The sequence below is a fragment of the Ahaetulla prasina genome, chromosome 2 (assembly GCF_028640845.1).
Source record: "Ahaetulla prasina isolate Xishuangbanna chromosome 2, ASM2864084v1, whole genome shotgun sequence".
Lineage (NCBI taxonomy): Eukaryota > Metazoa > Chordata > Lepidosauria > Squamata > Colubridae > Ahaetulla > Ahaetulla prasina.
In genome coordinates this window covers 195,624,264-195,642,144 of record NC_080540.1, presented here as the reverse complement: position 1 = coordinate 195,642,144, position 17,881 = coordinate 195,624,264, and the positions used below count along the sequence as shown (strand labels likewise).

The window sequence follows — 17,881 nt, the reverse complement described above, 5'->3', positions numbered from 1 at the left end:
GAACATTTTCTTATTATATATACATTTATTGAAAAATATACTAATACTATATTAAAATAATTTGTTGAACAATGAATTATTTGGTTGGTGAAATATGAAAGTAAACCTTATTTTAATTACAATATTTACAAAGTAATTATTATTAAAGATCTTAAAATCACTACTAAAAATATATTGGGTTTTGGAAAGTTCCTGGTGGGTGGGTAGGAAGCGGCTCCTTGAGGTGATGGTGAGTCCACCCTCGGTCTCCGGGGCTGAAAGAGAATAACAGAACAGAATAACAGAGTTGGAAGGGACCTTGGAGATCTTCTAGTCCAACCCCCTGCTCATAAACAAGTTCCCAGCATTGCCTCTGCCTGCTGTGCTAAATGACCATGTTTTGGTACAGCCCATGAACAAGGGCGAGGCTGCTTCCTTGCAAGTAATTGGGATGTTCTTCGCTGCTTCTCCTTTTTCTCTGCCCTACCTGTTCTCAGATGAGGTGCAGAAAGCAGTTCCTCCTCAACACTAACCCTGGATTCTTTCCCCACCTGAAGCCTCAGGGCTGCCCTGCTGCAGCTGTGCTTCAGCCAATTCACTCTTGGCTGGCTGCCCGGAGGCACCGACCAACTCACCATGCCTGGGACTGTTTCATCCTCCTCCGAGCTGACTTCTGGAGAGGCATCAGGGGAAGCATCTGGGGGAGGAATAAAAAACTATTATTAGTACCACACGCTTTCTATAAAAGTAGAAACCTGCAGTTACTTGTGATTACTCTCAGATAGCATATTGGACTACTTCCGATCTCAGGGGGTCATTTACTGGCATCATAGCTTTTAGCCATTTGAAGCTTTTACCAAATATCATAAATTAGAAACAAAAACAAAAAGAATAAATACCTGGTTCAAAATGAGCAGCTTCACAACGTGTACTTCAGATACAGTGAAATATGAAATCACATGCTTCACAGAAAGAACAAATTCTTATTTTGTTTCAAATCCCAGTTTGCAGGTTTACTTTTAAAATGTCTATTGTTTCATATAGATATAACATTTTTCTCTTCCTCCAATGGGAGAATTCTGTTATTTCCATATTTTAAATGTCTCCTTGTATCCTCTCTGAATTTATAAAAATATCTAAATATCTAATATCTGATATAATGCCAAATCATAGGTAAATAATGCCACACTGAGTTATTGTTATGATTCTGTTCCTGAAGGATAGGCTTCAGAGTTATGAAGCGATTAGAGAAATTTCTAAGGAAAGCTGAGGCAATATATTTGAAAAACGTTTAGGTACACTTACAACAGTTCATTTAGTGACCATTGAGAATTACTGAAAATTCCATTGAGAGGCACTGAAAAAAGCGACTTACGACCATTTCTCAACCTTATGACCTTTTTAGCAGTCCCATGGTCATGTGATCAAAATTCAAGTGTTTGGTAACTGGTTCATACTTATGACGGTTGCTTTGTCTCAAATGTCATGTGTTCATGTTTTGTAAAGCAAAATCAACGCAGAAGCCAGATTCACTTAACAATTGTGTTACTAGCTTATCAACTTCAGTGATTCACTTAAAAACCGGGGAAGAAAAGTCTTAAAATGGGGCAAAACTGACTTAACAATGTCTCACTTAACAAGAGAAAGTTTGAGCTTAATTGTAGTCATAAGTTGAGGACTCCCTGTACAGGAAAATCAAGCTGAGACTTGAGTCCATGACAAGCTGATATTTACTATGACTGTCCCAAGAAGCTTTGAATAGGAACAAAGATGTCAATATTGTAAAATTCACCTTAAAAAAATCCTGAAAATAGAATATAAACAGGCTCCCCTAAATGAACACTATATCTACCCAATCCTACCTTTCTTGGTTGTGAGAAAGGTCGTAAAATGAACAAAACCTGCTTAGCAACAGAAATTTTGGGCTCAATTGTGGTCATAAGTCGAGAACTATCAGTATAACGCTTAGTTTTCCTAGGGCTGAGACTCCAAGCTTTCCTCCCATCTGTCCTTCCACTCCCAGCTTCCAAATTTCTCACTTCTGATCCCTCCAAGAATATAAAAGCGGAGGAGGAACCCAATGTTACTGTCCTTTGATTGATGGTTCTAAGATCCAATCACCAATTTGAAATGGCCTCCTTCTTTCCCAACACAGAGCCTAAAAATGAGGCCTGTGATGAGAAAAGTCTGTGGTCCATGCTGTTTGTCTTCCTGTAGTTGCCACTCAGGCTGAGACAGCTAGAGTTTTTAATGGTTTCCACAAATCCCATTAAAAAGTATGAATACAATTATGATGGTGATAAAATTCCAGGGCAAAACAAAGCAAGACAATTGGAAGGAATGGTTGCACTGGATATTTGCCGTTTGGGAGTAAATGTTGAAATCTCTGTGCCCATGTCTCTGTGTTTTTGTGTATGTTTGTTTGTTTCTTTGTTTAATAATTGTTTGGTATATCATACATGGACAAGCCATATATATTATAATTTCAACAAGATTAATAGACACAATAAAATATAAATGTTAGAAAGATCTGTTTTCAAATACCAATGCCTAGTCCATCTAACCATTGAAGAAAAGCTTTGTTTATATTAAAAAATATAGGAATGGTTAGACTGGATATTTGCCAATTGGGAGAAAACGTTGAAATATCTGTGCCTATTTAGGTGTCTGTTTTGTGTTTGTGTGTTTATTTATTTAGGCTACGGCATATCATATATGCACTAGCAATATATCTTAACATTTCGTCTAGATTAATAAAAAAACCAATAAAATATAAATTTCAGAAAGATATATGTTGAAATACGAACGTCTAGGCCATCTAATCATATTTAAAAAATCAGATACTGGACATGCCTTCAGTTTACAGCTGGGCATGATGTGATCTACAATTGGACATGGGACCAACAGTTTGTGTGTGTTTAAACATCTGTTTGCTCTTCTTGAATTCTAATGCGAATACCTGCCTAAATTGCCCTGCCACATAATTTTTCATCGTCCTGTATAGTTTCCTTTTTTTTCCTGTTTCGCTGCTAAATAATGGCAGGCCTTTACAGTTTGTTCAGCTGACTGGCCAAGCTTTTACATTTACTGCTTAGGGTTAAGTCAGAATTCAACTATTTCTCACTTCCAAACCACTGGTTATTCAAAAAACCCTTTCATTGTTCTCTGGTAGTAGATTATAAGGAGTTGTAATTAAGAAATAACACTGGACAAAACACTGAAACACTGAAACTTTCTGGCCTGCATTAGCATGGAGAGGGGAAAGAAAAAAACTTCAGGACATAAAGCACTAACAATGTTCTACCCTATCTAATACATTCCAGATATGACAAAATTGCAGTTCCCCTATTCTTAGATGCAGGTTGTTCTTGACTTATGACCATAATATATTTGTAAGTCACTGTGGTAGTTAATCGGGTTGCTTAATGTAACACCAACTCACAAGTTCTTTTTCCAGTAAAGTAAACCCTGCAGTTAACTGAATGCTGCTGTCATTAAGCAAATTATAACCATTATATCAAATAGCCATTTCTTCCCAGACAACAGAAGGAAACATTGGAAATTGACCCCCCAAAACATGATCACATGACTAGTAATAGCACTATTTTGTTTCTATGAAGCTAGACTATCAGTTCTTCATTGCTAAAAGTTTCCTTGAACCTACAAAAGAACAAAGGAGAAAAAGAAATTTGTTCTGCTTTCCTTTCATTAATTTAGAAAGGAATAGTACTGGACATCAAAGCAGATATGTGGAAGAGCAGTGTGAAGGCAAGGATTTGTGCAAACATCTGGGCAAGCAAAGAAAAGGCTGTAGGGAAGGGAAGGGCATGCACGGGTAGAGCAGTCCATACAGAAACCAGCCAGTGAGATTTTTTTCTGTAGCTGGATGAAAAGTTAAGAAGCAGGGGAATGACAGTTCATCTGTAAATCTATATCATAGATGCAAAGATCATCTGTAAGGAAGATCAACTGCAAAGATCACTTTCAAGAAATACCTCATAATTATTCCATTAAGCAGGCCAATGTACTTTATCATGGGTATGCGGGTGTGCAATCCATGTCATGTCTGTCATGTAATAAAGCAACACTTTTGAAAGACAGGAGATAGAATCTTGCATTTCCAGCCCACCTAGACAATGGACCTTCTTTTTCCCATCTGCCCCTATTTTGAAATGCATGCTCCGATACCCTCCAACTTCCTTGTATTTAAATGTTTAAATACTGCATATGTTATTAGGGAAGAACTGTGGAACAGCAGAGTCCTTTCATCCCTTATAGAGATGGAAAGATCCTTTTAAGACACAGTTATTTTGGTGGCAGTCTGCATTGATCCTTTTGATATTGTTGGTCTCACTTAGCACTGTTTCCTCTGTCAAGTGAAAGAGAAGGCCAGTTTTGATGAAAAGAGGAAATAGCAGTTTCGCCAGTGTGCTGTCCAGAGTTTCTTTCCTCCATCCCATTCTATCTTTTGCAAACCATCTTGGTAGGGAAGCCAGAGGATACTTGAGAACTGCCAATTCTAATACAGAAATCTATCTATCTATCTATCTATCTATCTATCTATCTATCTATCTATCTATCTATCTATCTATCTATCTATCCATCATCTATCTACCATCTATCTTTCTCTCTCTCTGTCTCTGTCTCTGTCTCTCTCTCTCTCTCCAGCATTAGTGGTCTCCCAATTGTATTGAAGCTGGATAATACACAATATAATTTCGCTAGGTTCTTAGTTTCCTCTCAATACACTCTACTAAAACAATAGCTTAGAGAAGGTGGGGAAAAGCTATAGCCATTAGCACTTCATTTAATTATCTGACTATACTACAATATGAAAACATGACCTCTTAGAGTAGTGGGTGAAATCTGTGTACACTCACTGCATCTGCAACTGCACATACACAAACTCACTTTTAAAAAAAAAAAAAAGAAACATCCTGAAATGTCAAAATTACTACATGTTAAAAAATTATCAGTTCTTCGGTATATGCTTCTCTCTTTTATGTAATTCCTGATGAAGGTGTAGGTTGCTATTCAGACAAGATGATTCATCTACTCTTCCATCACAGGGCATAGCAGGATATGAAACAGGATAGTTTGAGCCTGGTTATTTAAAATGCTGTTTTGAAAATGACAATGAGTTTGTGTTCATATTAGAAGAAATTCCTCATTCAGGTCACTTTCCCTCTCTGAGGAACCACCTGGATGCTGCCATGATTAAGGAAAGAAGCCCACATGCAGAACTGCCAGCATTTCAGAAGGGGAAACCTTCGCCACCATGCAAAATGTTCTATTTGGAGGCTGGAACATGTCCAGTTTATCAAATCGCTTCCTGTTGACATTAAAAATAAAACACGCAGACTTCCGCTGGCAACGCAGGGACTTCCGCTGGCAACGCAGGGACTTCCGCTGGCAACGCAGGGACTTCCGCTGGCAACGCAGGGACTTCCGCTGGCAACGCAGGGACTTCCGCTGGCAACGCAGGGACTTCCGCTGGCAACGCAGGGACTTCCGCTGGCAACGCAGGGACTTCCGCTGGCAACGCAGGGACTTCCGCTGGCAACGCAGGGACTTCCGCTGGCAACGCAGGGACTTCCGCTGGCAACGCAGGGACTTCCGCTGGCAACGCAGGGACTTCCGCTGGCAACGCAGGGACTTCCGCTGGCAACGCAGGGACTTCCGCTGGCAACGCAGGGACTTCCGCTGGCAACGCAGGGACTTCCGCTGGCAACGCAGGGACTTCCGCTGGCAACGCAGGGACTTCCGCTGGCAACGCAGGGACTTCCGCTGGCAACGCAGGGACTTCCGCTGGCAACGCAGGGACTTCCGCTGGCAACGCAGGGACTTCCGCTGGCAACGCAGGGACTTCCGCTGGCAACGCAGGGACTTCCGCTGGCAACGCAGGGACTTCCGCTGGCAACGCAGGGACTTCCGCTGGCAACGCAGGGACTTCCGCTGGCAACGCAGGGACTTCCGCTGGCAACGCAGGGACTTCCGCTGGCAACGCAGGGACTTCCGCTGGCAACGCAGGGACTTCCGCTGGCAACGCAGGGACTTCCGCTGGCAACGCAGGGACTTCCGCTGGCAACGCAGGGACTTCCGCTGGCAACGCAGGGACTTCCGCTGGCAACGCAGGGACTTCCGCTGGCAACGCAGGGACTTCCGCTGGCAACGCAGGGACTTCCGCTGGCAACGCAGGGACTTCCGCTGGCAACGCAGGGACTTCCGCTGGCAACGCAGGGACTTCCGCTGGCAACGCAGGGACTTCCGCTGGCAACGCAGGGACTTCCGCTGGCAACGCAGGGACTTCCGCTGGCAACGCAGGGACTTCCGCTGGCAACGCAGGGACTTCCGCTGGCAACGCAGGGACTTCCGCTGGCAACGCAGGGACTTCCGCTGGCAACGCAGGGACTTCCGCTGGCAACGCAGGGACTTCCGCTGGCAACGCAGGGACTTCCGCTGGCAACGCAGGGACTTCCGCTGGCAACGCAGGGACTTCCGCTGGCAACGCAGGGACTTCCGCTGGCAACGCAGGGACTTCCGCTGGCAACGCAGGGACTTCCGCTGGCAACGCAGGGACTTCCGCTGGCAACGCAGGGACTTCCGCTGGCAACGCAGGGACTTCCGCTGGCAACGCAGGGACTTCCGCTGGCAACGCAGGGACTTCCGCTGGCAACGCAGGGACTTCCGCTGGCAACGCAGGGACTTCCGCTGGCAACGCAGGGACTTCCGCTGGCAACGCAGGGACTTCCGCTGGCAACGCAGGGACTTCCGCTGGCAACGCAGGGACTTCCGCTGGCAACGCAGGGACTTCCGCTGGCAACGCAGGGACTTCCGCTGGCAACGCAGGGACTTCCGCTGGCAACGCAGGGACTTCCGCTGGCAACGCAGGGACTTCCGCTGGCAACGCAGGGACTTCCGCTGGCAACGCAGGGACTTCCGCTGGCAACGCAGGGACTTCCGCTGGCAACGCAGGGACTTCCGCTGGCAACGCAGGGACTTCCGCTGGCAACGCAGGGACTTCCGCTGGCAACGCAGGGACTTCCGCTGGCAACGCAGGGACTTCCGCTGGCAACGCAGGGACTTCCGCTGGCAACGCAGGGACTTCCGCTGGCAACGCAGGGACTTCCGCTGGCAACGCAGGGACTTCCGCTGGCAACGCAGGGACTTCCGCTGGCAACGCAGGGACTTCCGCTGGCAACGCAGGGACTTCCGCTGGCAACGCAGGGACTTCCGCTGGCAACGCAGGGACTTCCGCTGGCAACGCAGGGACTTCCGCTGGCAACGCAGGGACTTCCGCTGGCAACGCAGGGACTTCCGCTGGCAACGCAGGGACTTCCGCTGGCAACGCAGGGACTTCCGCTGGCAACGCAGGGACTTCCGCTGGCAACGCAGGGACTTCCGCTGGCAACGCAGGGACTTCCGCTGGCAACGCAGGGACTTCCGCTGGCAACGCAGGGACTTCCGCTGGCAACGCAGGGACTTCCGCTGGCAACGCAGGGACTTCCGCTGGCAACGCAGGGACTTCCGCTGGCAACGCAGGGACTTCCGCTGGCAACGCAGGGACTTCCGCTGGCAACGCAGGGACTTCCGCTGGCAACGCAGGGACTTCCGCTGGCAACGCAGGGACTTCCGCTGGCAACGCAGGGACTTCCGCTGGCAACGCAGGGACTTCCGCTGGCAACGCAGGGACTTCCGCTGGCAACGCAGGGACTTCCGCTGGCAACGCAGGGACTTCCGCTGGCAACGCAGGGACTTCCGCTGGCAACGCAGGGACTTCCGCTGGCAACGCAGGGACTTCCGCTGGCAACGCAGGGACTTCCGCTGGCAACGCAGGGACTTCCGCTGGCAACGCAGGGACTTCCGCTGGCAACGCAGGGACTTCCGCTGGCAACGCAGGGACTTCCGCTGGCAACGCAGGGACTTCCGCTGGCAACGCAGGGACTTCCGCTGGCAACGCAGGGACTTCCGCTGGCAACGCAGGGACTTCCGCTGGCAACGCAGGGACTTCCGCTGGCAACGCAGGGACTTCCGCTGGCAACGCAGGGACTTCCGCTGGCAACGCAGGGACTTCCGCTGGCAACGCAGGGACTTCCGCTGGCAACGCAGGGACTTCCGCTGGCAACGCAGGGACTTCCGCTGGCAACGCAGGGACTTCCGCTGGCAACGCAGGGACTTCCGCTGGCAACGCAGGGACTTCCGCTGGCAACGCAGGGACTTCCGCTGGCAACGCAGGGACTTCCGCTGGCAACGCAGGGACTTCCGCTGGCAACGCAGGGACTTCCGCTGGCAACGCAGGGACTTCCGCTGGCAACGCAGGGACTTCCGCTGGCAACGCAGGGACTTAAAGAAGAGCATAACAAGCTACTTTTAAAATGAAATGAAATGAACAAGAACTGTTAATGATTTTCACAACTAACTTTCAACTTGAGTGGATTTAAAATGGCGTTTGCAATAAACAAAGGAAAACGAAACTATAAAGAAGAAGAATATAACAAGCTACTTTTACAAGAACTGTTAATAATTTTTTTCTCCTTTTACCTTTTTCTTTATCACAATGTTTAAGAAGAAAAGTTTATTGAAATTTTCTTTTCTTTTTGGTAGATTTTACAGTTTATGAATGGCTCTTAAGCAAACAGAACTAACTATTAAAATCTTGCAAACTTCTTTATTTTAAATATGGATCTTTTTTTTTTATTCTCTTCCTTTTTTTTTTTTTTAATAGGAACTTTTGGAGGCTTATCATTTCTTAATAAGTTTTTAAACAAGAGATTTTTACACCAATATATTAAGGATTGGAAAGTCTTTATTGTTAGATGTTAAGCTGATTGGGTGAGCAGATGGAGGAGAATGTGTAAGGAAATGTGTAAGGAAATGTGTAAGATAGAAGACAAGGGGAAGGAGAATGCTTAAGGTGATTTTGATGGTATTTTCTTTTTTAATATATATACATAGGGTTTAATTTTTACAACTGACTTATTTTGGGTATATCACTATTTGATATATGTGAGGTATAAAGGAATGGGAAGATGGAATATTGTTTAACTTTTGGAGGACAGATAGAAAAATTTATGGATGTAATGTTGGTATTTGGTTAAATAGAATTTAATTGTTATAATTGATATATTTTGGATATAAGTTATAATTTTAATAATGTTATTTGTTAGATGTAAGGTAAATTGAAGAAATATTAATATTTGTAATGTTATTTGATTTATGTAAGTGATATTTTTGGAGATTGAAAATGTGTAAGGAAATGTGTAAGATAGAAGACAAGGGGAAGGAGAATGTTTAAGATGTGATTTTGATGGTATCTTTTTTATATATATATATATATATATATATATATATATAGGGTTTAATTGTAAAGTAAATTGAAGAAATATTAATATTAGCAACGTTATTTGATTTAGGTAAGTGATATTAAAGATATGAGAAGATAGAATATTGTTTACTTTTGGAGATTGGATAAAAATTTAAGAATTTAAGCTGGAAATATGAATTATGTTTGGGACACTGTTAAGGAAGAAAGGTGTATTATAGAAGAATTTTTGATGAATACTGGAAGATGGAATATCGTTTTGGTCTTGATCGATGAAGATTGGATATATATTTGGTCTTAATTGATGAAGATATTTTATTGATGAACTGAAAATACTAACTTAATTGGAAGATTCTGAAGATTTTAGGAGTGGAATGGACTGATATATAATGGACTGGAAGAAGAATGTTTTTGTTTTGTTTTGGAAGGGAGTTAAGGTCTTGACTTATGTTGTATTTTAATTTATGATTGTTAATTTTATACCCTGTACTTTGTTCTGGGAAGTCTCGGGGGGTGCGAGGGGGGGGGGGGGGGGAGATGAAGGATCAATGTAAAGGAATGATTGAAGATATGTAATTAAGAAATAGAAATAATTTGAAATGAAAGCGGGGCTGCTCAGCTGCCATTTCAGAAAGGAATGGAGAGGAGAGGAGGAGTGAAGGAAGAAAGCAGGTAGGAAGAGAGAGGTAGAAAAGGGAAGGAGAGGAAGAAGAAAGGGAAAGAGAGAGGGTTAGAAAGGGTGGAAGAGAAGAGTAGGGAAAGAGGAGAGGACGTAGAAAAGCGAAGGAGAGGAAGGATGAAGAAAGTAGAAGAAAGTAGAGAAGGGAGGAGGAAGGTTTGTTAAGGAAGGAAGTGGTAGCTGGGCAGGTCCGAATAAGTAACAAATGAAAGTTAATGATTAATGTTGAATAAGAGACTGTATATTGAATAGGTTGTTGGAAAATGAAAATAAAACTTTTTACATAAAAAAAAAATAAAACACGCAGTACCAACCTAGGAATGGCCAAATCAATGAGATCTGGAATTTAAATGGAATAATTCCCAGAAAGTTCTTCTGGACACGACAAACTCCAAGCAATTTATTACCTTTTATGTTTGTAGAAAGGGAGAAGTTTGAATATTTACGTTGGACCTGAGTGGCAAAATGAGACACCTAGTTAATGATCAGTCACAAAACACTGATTGGCTGATAAGTTGTCTGTACTTAGTGATTGTCCAGAAATACCAAAACTAATTGGTAAGAGGCTTTCTGTGTACTGTATAAATTTACAGATTTTTAAACAGTCCATGCAAATAGTAGCTGACCTCTAAAGATGTATGAAAAAAATTCAGAATTGTCTGAATGAATTATCTTGAGAATGGTTGAGAGAGAAATAGTTGATCATGTTAAAGTGTCTCTCATTTTTTTCTAGCGTAAAAAGAACAAGGTTTTTTGAAATGTTGGTAAAGGTACAGGAGTTGTTAATTTATATGGAAACAGTTTTCCTAGATTACTGCATAAGCATAGGGCAGGACTTGCCTTAGCCAGTTTGGGAATTCATGGGTTTCTAAAAAATGAAATATGCTTGCAGCCACTATATAAGCAGTGAATGGAATCAGCTATTTTATGATGGAATTCTGCAAGTCAGAATTTGGAAATTTTGAACATTTACTAGAAATATATTTGTATGCTTCAGATTTTCAGATTCATGTAATGCAGTTGGGAAATTAAATGCAAGAGGCACGATAGGGATGGGTAAATGAGAGAATTAAGTACAGGTAGTCCTCAATTTATGACCACAATTGAGCCCAAAATTTATGTTTTTAAGTGAGAAATTGGTTAAGTGAGTTTTGCCCCATTTCAGAATTTTTCTTGTCACATTTGTTAAGTGAATCACTGAAGTTGTTAAATTAGTAACATGGTTTTTAAGTGAATCTGGATTCCCCATTGTCTTTGCTTGTCAGAAGGTTGCAAAGGTGATCACGTGACCCTAGGACACTGCAACCATCATAAATATGAACCAGCTGTCAAGAATCTAAATGTAAATCACCTGACCATGATTGACATACAGTGGTCATAAGTGTGAAAAATGGTCATAAGTCACTTTTTTCAGGGCTGTTGTAACTTTGAACGGTCACTAAATGAACTGTTTTAAGTCGAGGTCTACCTGTATATCAGATTATGACTACATATGGACAGGTGAGCTCCCGTTACTTGTCCCAGCTTCTGCCAATTTCGAAAGCACATAAAATGCAAGTAGGAAAATAGGGACCACCTTTGGTGGGAAGGGAACAGCTTTTTATGCACCTTTGGCATTTAGTCATGCCGGCCGCATGACCACGGAGATGTCTTTGGATAGTGTTAGCTCTTTGGCTTTGAAATGGAAATGAGCACCACCCCCTAGAGTCGGGAACGACTAGCACATATGTCCGAGGGGGAACCTTTACTTTTACCTTTATGGACAGGATATAGCAGGCCTTTTCATAAATCAGTCAAATAATCTATAAGGAGCCAAAACCTATTGAAAACTGATCTTGTCCTGCCCCTTTCTATCAAAGCATTAAATAGCGCTTAGTTGGTTCAGGGGTAGAAAATTATTTTTGAATCAGAATGATTGAACTGGAAATGGGAGGTGCTTCTGATAATATGTTAGAGAGGGAAAAGAGGATTATAAGACGAGGATGGCTTACAAAAGTTATAAAGAACTTGGTTTCTTGGCAACTGACTTGTATTTATGATGGATGTAGAGTCCCGTGGTCCCTTTTGTGACCTCCTGACAAGAAAAATCAAAGGGAAAGCCAGATTCACTTAACATCTGTGTTACTAACTTATCAGCTGCAGTGATTCCCTTAACAACTGGGGCAAGAAAGGTTGTAAAATGGGACAAAACTCACTGAACACCTGCCTTGCTTAGCAATGTAAATGTTGGGTTCAGTTATGGTGGTAAGTCAAGAACTACCTTCAGGGTGGCTGCAGAGAAGCAGTGAAAATATGGGCATATTGATCTATTGGCAAGAGAAAGTGTATCATTCAGGAGATAATTCAGCACTGTTATTTGGATGGACTTATAGCTGTTTGAATAATGAAGCAATTGACAAATATTTGTATTATTAAACACCTGCATATCTACATGTCCATATAGGTATACTCAATTTTCATGCAAAAATTGGGTGAGGGACAACAGAGGGATTGATAGTTTTAATGTTCAACCAACGAGACAAGTTTTTATTTTTTATCAAAGGAGCACAGACTTAGCCTGCCCCCTAGCGATTCTGCCTCCAAACTATGGTTTGGAAGGCAACTTGCAAGTACTGTATACTAAAGAAGACAGAAACATGTGCAAAAATCAGATAAAAATTTATGTTTGATTGTAATAATCAGGTACCTGTATTTTTAATCAGATGAGCATTTTCATACCAAATATACCTCTAGCTATTTAAAAAATTCCCAATATATTATAATTTTTGAATGATAAAAATTATATAAAATATGTAAATCTTATTTTAATCACATTTACAAAGAAATTATCATTAAAGATTTTAACATTACAACTGTTAATATATTGGATGTTGGATATTATAAGAAAAAAGTAGAAATACTCTTGTGTCATTTCATTCCTACTGCAAAGAATTTGGAAAAAAATGTTTTTGTTTTTAATACACTAAGGATAGATATTTTTATATTATATGTTTGTTCCACTCTTTTATTCTAGTGGAACCCTTAAAATAGAATTGAATTGCTAATGATAGAGTAAATGGCAAATCCAGTCCTTCGTTTCACATATCAAAATTCCCAAAACTTTGTTCTATTTTTATAAGGTTCAATGTTCTATTGCATTTCTATCAATCATTTTCTCCATTTTAATATACTTAAATATACTATGTGTTAGGTTCATGAAAGAATTCCTTTTTACTCAAGTCAAGGGCCAACTTGACTGCTCCATTTCCTTGTGCATATTGTTTCTTGTTTCAGCTGTGGATGACTATTTTCTAATCGTCTTCCAATAAAGGGATTTTGCTTGCCTTCCCAGATAATCAATGCAAGGCACATGGTTGAACACAAGAGAATACTTAAAAGTTCCTTTTTTTAATCCAGGTATCTTCCATACATTCATACCTACCAGGTAGCAAGGAATTTGGCTATGTTGGTTGGAAAATCTGGGAATTCTGATCCAGATTATATATTTGGAAGATATTAGGTTGAGGAAGTCTGTTATAAAATTCACTGGTTGCCCACATTTGCCCTGGGCTCTTATTCTCTACCCCATGATGGATGCCCTATTTCTTCCCAGAGTGGAATTGTATGATAGGATTGGCTTGAAATTGAAAAGAAGGAGAGATCCTCTATTGGTATTTGGACCACTCCCCAGTGCTGGGTGGCTTGTTTTAGTTTTGAACTTCATATACACAGCAATAAAAAAAGTGCTTAGGTGTAGACCCCAGCCATCCAGCCACAGAGAAAAGAAAAGGACAACAGCAGCTCCAGAACTGGGCTTGGAGCTACAAACTGGCAAGGCTCTTAACTCATACCAGGGGGAGGGAGGGGGGAAGATGAGAAGCCTAACAAACCCCAGAGCTATGAATAGCAGGCTAAGAGGTGCCAACAGCTTTGGAAACCACATCTGGAATTGCTCGGTACTTGGTGTGCCCTTCTGGTTGATGTGTCGTAGTTGTGTCTCTTGGACTCAACTTGCAGGATGGTGGTTCAGGATCATCAATATCATGAATGAAAGCAGTTTCGTTTACTGTCACCTCCTACAAGTAAAGAAGCAAAATATTCAAGATAGACAATATCTACTTGATGGGCCTTGCCTATCTTCTTAAGGAAAGGATTCTTAAGCCATGGATTCTTTGAGAGCTTCAAGAAACCTACAGTGCTTTGTTCAGAAGAATGTATTTTTAAGTCCATAAAGCTAGTTTATAATAAAACACATGTAGATTGTTATATTACCTTATGTATATGTATAATGTACATGTACATGTACATGTATATTATTTGTTATAACAATATAAATATATTTTGTGAGAAAGGGAACCCATTATGTTCAAATATAGTTATCAAATTATTAAAACAATAACAAATAATAGTAATATATACTATAGTATATACCAGTGGTGAAATCCAATTTTTTTTACTACCAGTTCAGTGGGCATGGCTTGGTGGGCGTGGTGCGGCTTGGTGGGCATGGCTTGGTGGGTGTGCTAGGGGAAGGATACTGCAAAATCCCCATTCCCTCCCCACTCCTGGGGGAAGGATATTGCAAAATCTCCATTCCCACCCCACTTTGGGGCCAGCCAGAGGTGGTATTTGCCGGTTCTCTGAACTGCTCAAAATTTCCGCTACCGGTTCTCCAGAACCTGTCAGAACCTGCTGGATTTCACCCCTGGTATATACTATACTTAAGTAATATATACTTGTGGTTTGTTAAATCACCTATAAGACAAGCTAAATTTCAATTAGAAATCAGTGAAAGTAAAATATATATTTTTTCATTCTAGTCAAAAGACCCCTGGTTAAGGACCCCAGACTTTGGGCAAGACAAGGTCATTATTTTTTCTTGCTGAAACTAGAATAGACAGACCTACTTTAAATGTTAAAATAAAAACTACTAACAGGAGCAATTATTTCAATACCCTGCTTATTTCAGTTTTTTTTTTATTTTTAGGGAAATGTGATGCTGGAAATGTACAGAGTGTGATGTCTTATTTAAATAATGTATACATTTTCTGGTAGATAACCATCTTTGTATAAAAAAAACTTTCCAAGGAGATGAATGGAACATAGAAGGATATATTTCTAAAAATGGGTTAGAAATGGATTGGAATCCAACCAAATCAAAAGAAGACTTGAAACTAGAAGGTCATACATGTAATTGATTTACCAATTTACAATTGAAAAAAAGGTTTACTATGGATTTAAAAAAAAAAAGAATACACTTCTATATCTTTTTCCTGTCACAATTTTTAGTGGCTACTGTGTCAGAACCTGAACAAAAGGAGGGATTTTTAATCTAGAAGAAGATAGATGTCAAGCAACAAATGAACTAAGGCAAAGTCAAGCGTAGAAGACCATCCAACAAGGAAAATGGACGAAGGATCAATTTGGCTGAAAAGGAATGGGGAAAAGAGGCCCATAAATGTTTTTCAATTACCTGATCTAGTTTTGTTTTGAGCTACAGGTGGCCTTTGTCTATGTTTCCTTTGATGGGAGTTGAAACTGACAATATGTCAGCTTCAGTTGCATAAAATTTGGAAAGATGCTGCCTAGTTTATTGCTATTCTTCACGCCATGTTCAGAATCAAGGGAGTTTGGAAGGTATAAACCTCATGGAGATCCAAGACTAGCTATTAATCGTTCCATTTCTAGCTTTTCCAGTTGGATCTATGACAACTCACCACGACCAACTTGTCATGGCCAACTTGCTGCAAGACAACTCTTCGTGGAATAAGTGTTACACTAATATCAAAGAAATGATGGAATAAACTAATTAAGAAAGGGTGCAAAAGGAGGCACAAAATGAAATGTGAATGACAATTAAAATTATTTTAAAAAATATTTTAAATAATTAAATCAAATTGTTGAATTGTCCTGTGGCAAGTTGTTCCATGGTGAGTTGGCCATGATGAGTTGGCTGTGGCAAGTTGTCTCATTTCATTTCCAGTTCAACAATTGTATTTCCTCCAGTATTTAAAGCCTACTTACGTCAATGGTTTTTATGGTAACAATCTGAGGTCCTTCCTTGCATGCTTTCTCTGCTCTCTTGATAGTTTCATTGTTCCATTGTACAGCGTTGATGGCCATCATTCCTTCTACCTGGCTGCAGGGTGAAATCACAACACAGGGCATTGTCTACAGATACCAAGATGAGACATGGAGAGAGAAAAAGCTGCATCCACAAAAGCTAATGTTGGGTGAAAACAGGCAACTTAATAGAGGATGGTAACAACCTGGCTAATGGTTAGGAATAATGGGTGTGTAATTAAATACAGTCTCCAACTCAACCAGTTACTGACAGATTCCATTCAAATTACAACCAGAACATTTGGAATGCTTATTTTTTCCCTCATAGCAGTACTGGACAAGTTTTTCAATCTCAAAGTTGCATCTAGCGCTATGTGTGAGTTAAGGGAGACCCTCTGCAAAACATTGAAAAACATGCTGGGGACACACACACAAACACACACACACACACACACACAAAATTGGGCAGGGGTTAGGACAAACATTGGACTTAATAGAATTTAAATTGATTAAATTAGCTAAATATAGTTTAGGTTGATGTCTCTACCCTGATGATAGAGGTTTTATACTCCTGCTATACAGAGATTCACCTATACTGATATATAGGTGTATATGATTTGCACAAACCACAGATGTTCTCTTAGAATGTTTCCCTTACAGATCAGTGCAGATTGGTTTCTCTGCTGGCATCCCATTGCTCTATTAAGCATCAGAAAACATGGAGGATTCTGCATTCCATAAGAGGAGTGGTGACTAGTTGTCCAGGGTACTTCTGACATTATGATGCTTTGGTAGCAAGCCATTCCTCACACATTCTCCCACTATGCCTTCCAAGGAACTTTGTTCCTTGGGCCTAGCCAGAAATGAGCACTCACTCATTTGCCTCCTGGCCAAGCTGATTGGCAACATATTGAATGTCTGGGAGTCCTAGGCAGTTGGAGATGTTGTTGCGAGGATAGTAGAAGAGGAATATCAGGCACATTTCATTCATGGTACTTGGGCCTCCCTGAGAGAATGAAAAAGAAAAGAAAAGCAATATGTATTTGAGGTTTCATGGAACAGAACTAGATTGTGCTTCAGTTCAGTCTACCCTGAAAACTTTTGTTGTGGGAATAAGGTTAGAACATTGATAGGGTTGGAAGGGATCTTGAAGGTCTTCTAGTTCAACCTCCTGCTCAAGCAGGAGACCCTATACCATTTCAGACAAATGGTTGTCCAATCTCTTCTTTAAAACCTCCAGTGATAGAGCACCCACAACTTTGAGAAACAAGCTGTTCCAGTGGTTTATTTGTTCGTACAATCAGGACAAGTCTCCTTGATTCTAGGTTGAATCTCTCTTTAATGATGTTCCATCCATTACTTCTTGTCCTGCCCTCAGATGTTTTGGAAAATAAGTTCTCTGTGACAACCCCTCAGGTACTGGAAGACTGCTACCATTTCATTCCTAATACTTGTCTTCATTAGATTAGACATACCCAATTCCGTCAATCATTCATCATATGGTTTAACTTCCAGACCCCTTATCATCTTTTTTCCTTTTCTCTGCATTCTTTTTAAGGTCTCAACATATTTTTTCTATTGGGGTGACCAGAATCTCACCTGTGCAGTACAAAGTGGTACTATCATTTTGCATGATCTTGAAACTATTCATCTGCTGATGCAACCCAGGCCTGCAGTAGCTATTTGGTAGTTGCCGCACACTGCTGGCTCATAATTAAGTGGTGGTCTACTAGGACACCTAAATCTCTCTCACAGAGGCAGTTACAACCTATTCTATATCTGTGTATTTGGTTTTTCTTACCTAAGTGTAGGATCTTACTTTTCTTTCTTATTTACTTTTCTCACCCCTAGATTGGATT

General features: G+C 41.4%; 1 long non-coding RNA gene across 1 annotated transcript in view; it reads left to right on the top strand.

Annotated features, from left to right (window-relative positions):
• The window catches only part of LOC131193195 (uncharacterized), a 37,683-nt gene that overhangs the window by 1,192 nt on the left and 18,610 nt on the right, over nucleotides 1-17,881 (top strand). The gene's annotated exons all lie outside the window — the stretch shown is intronic.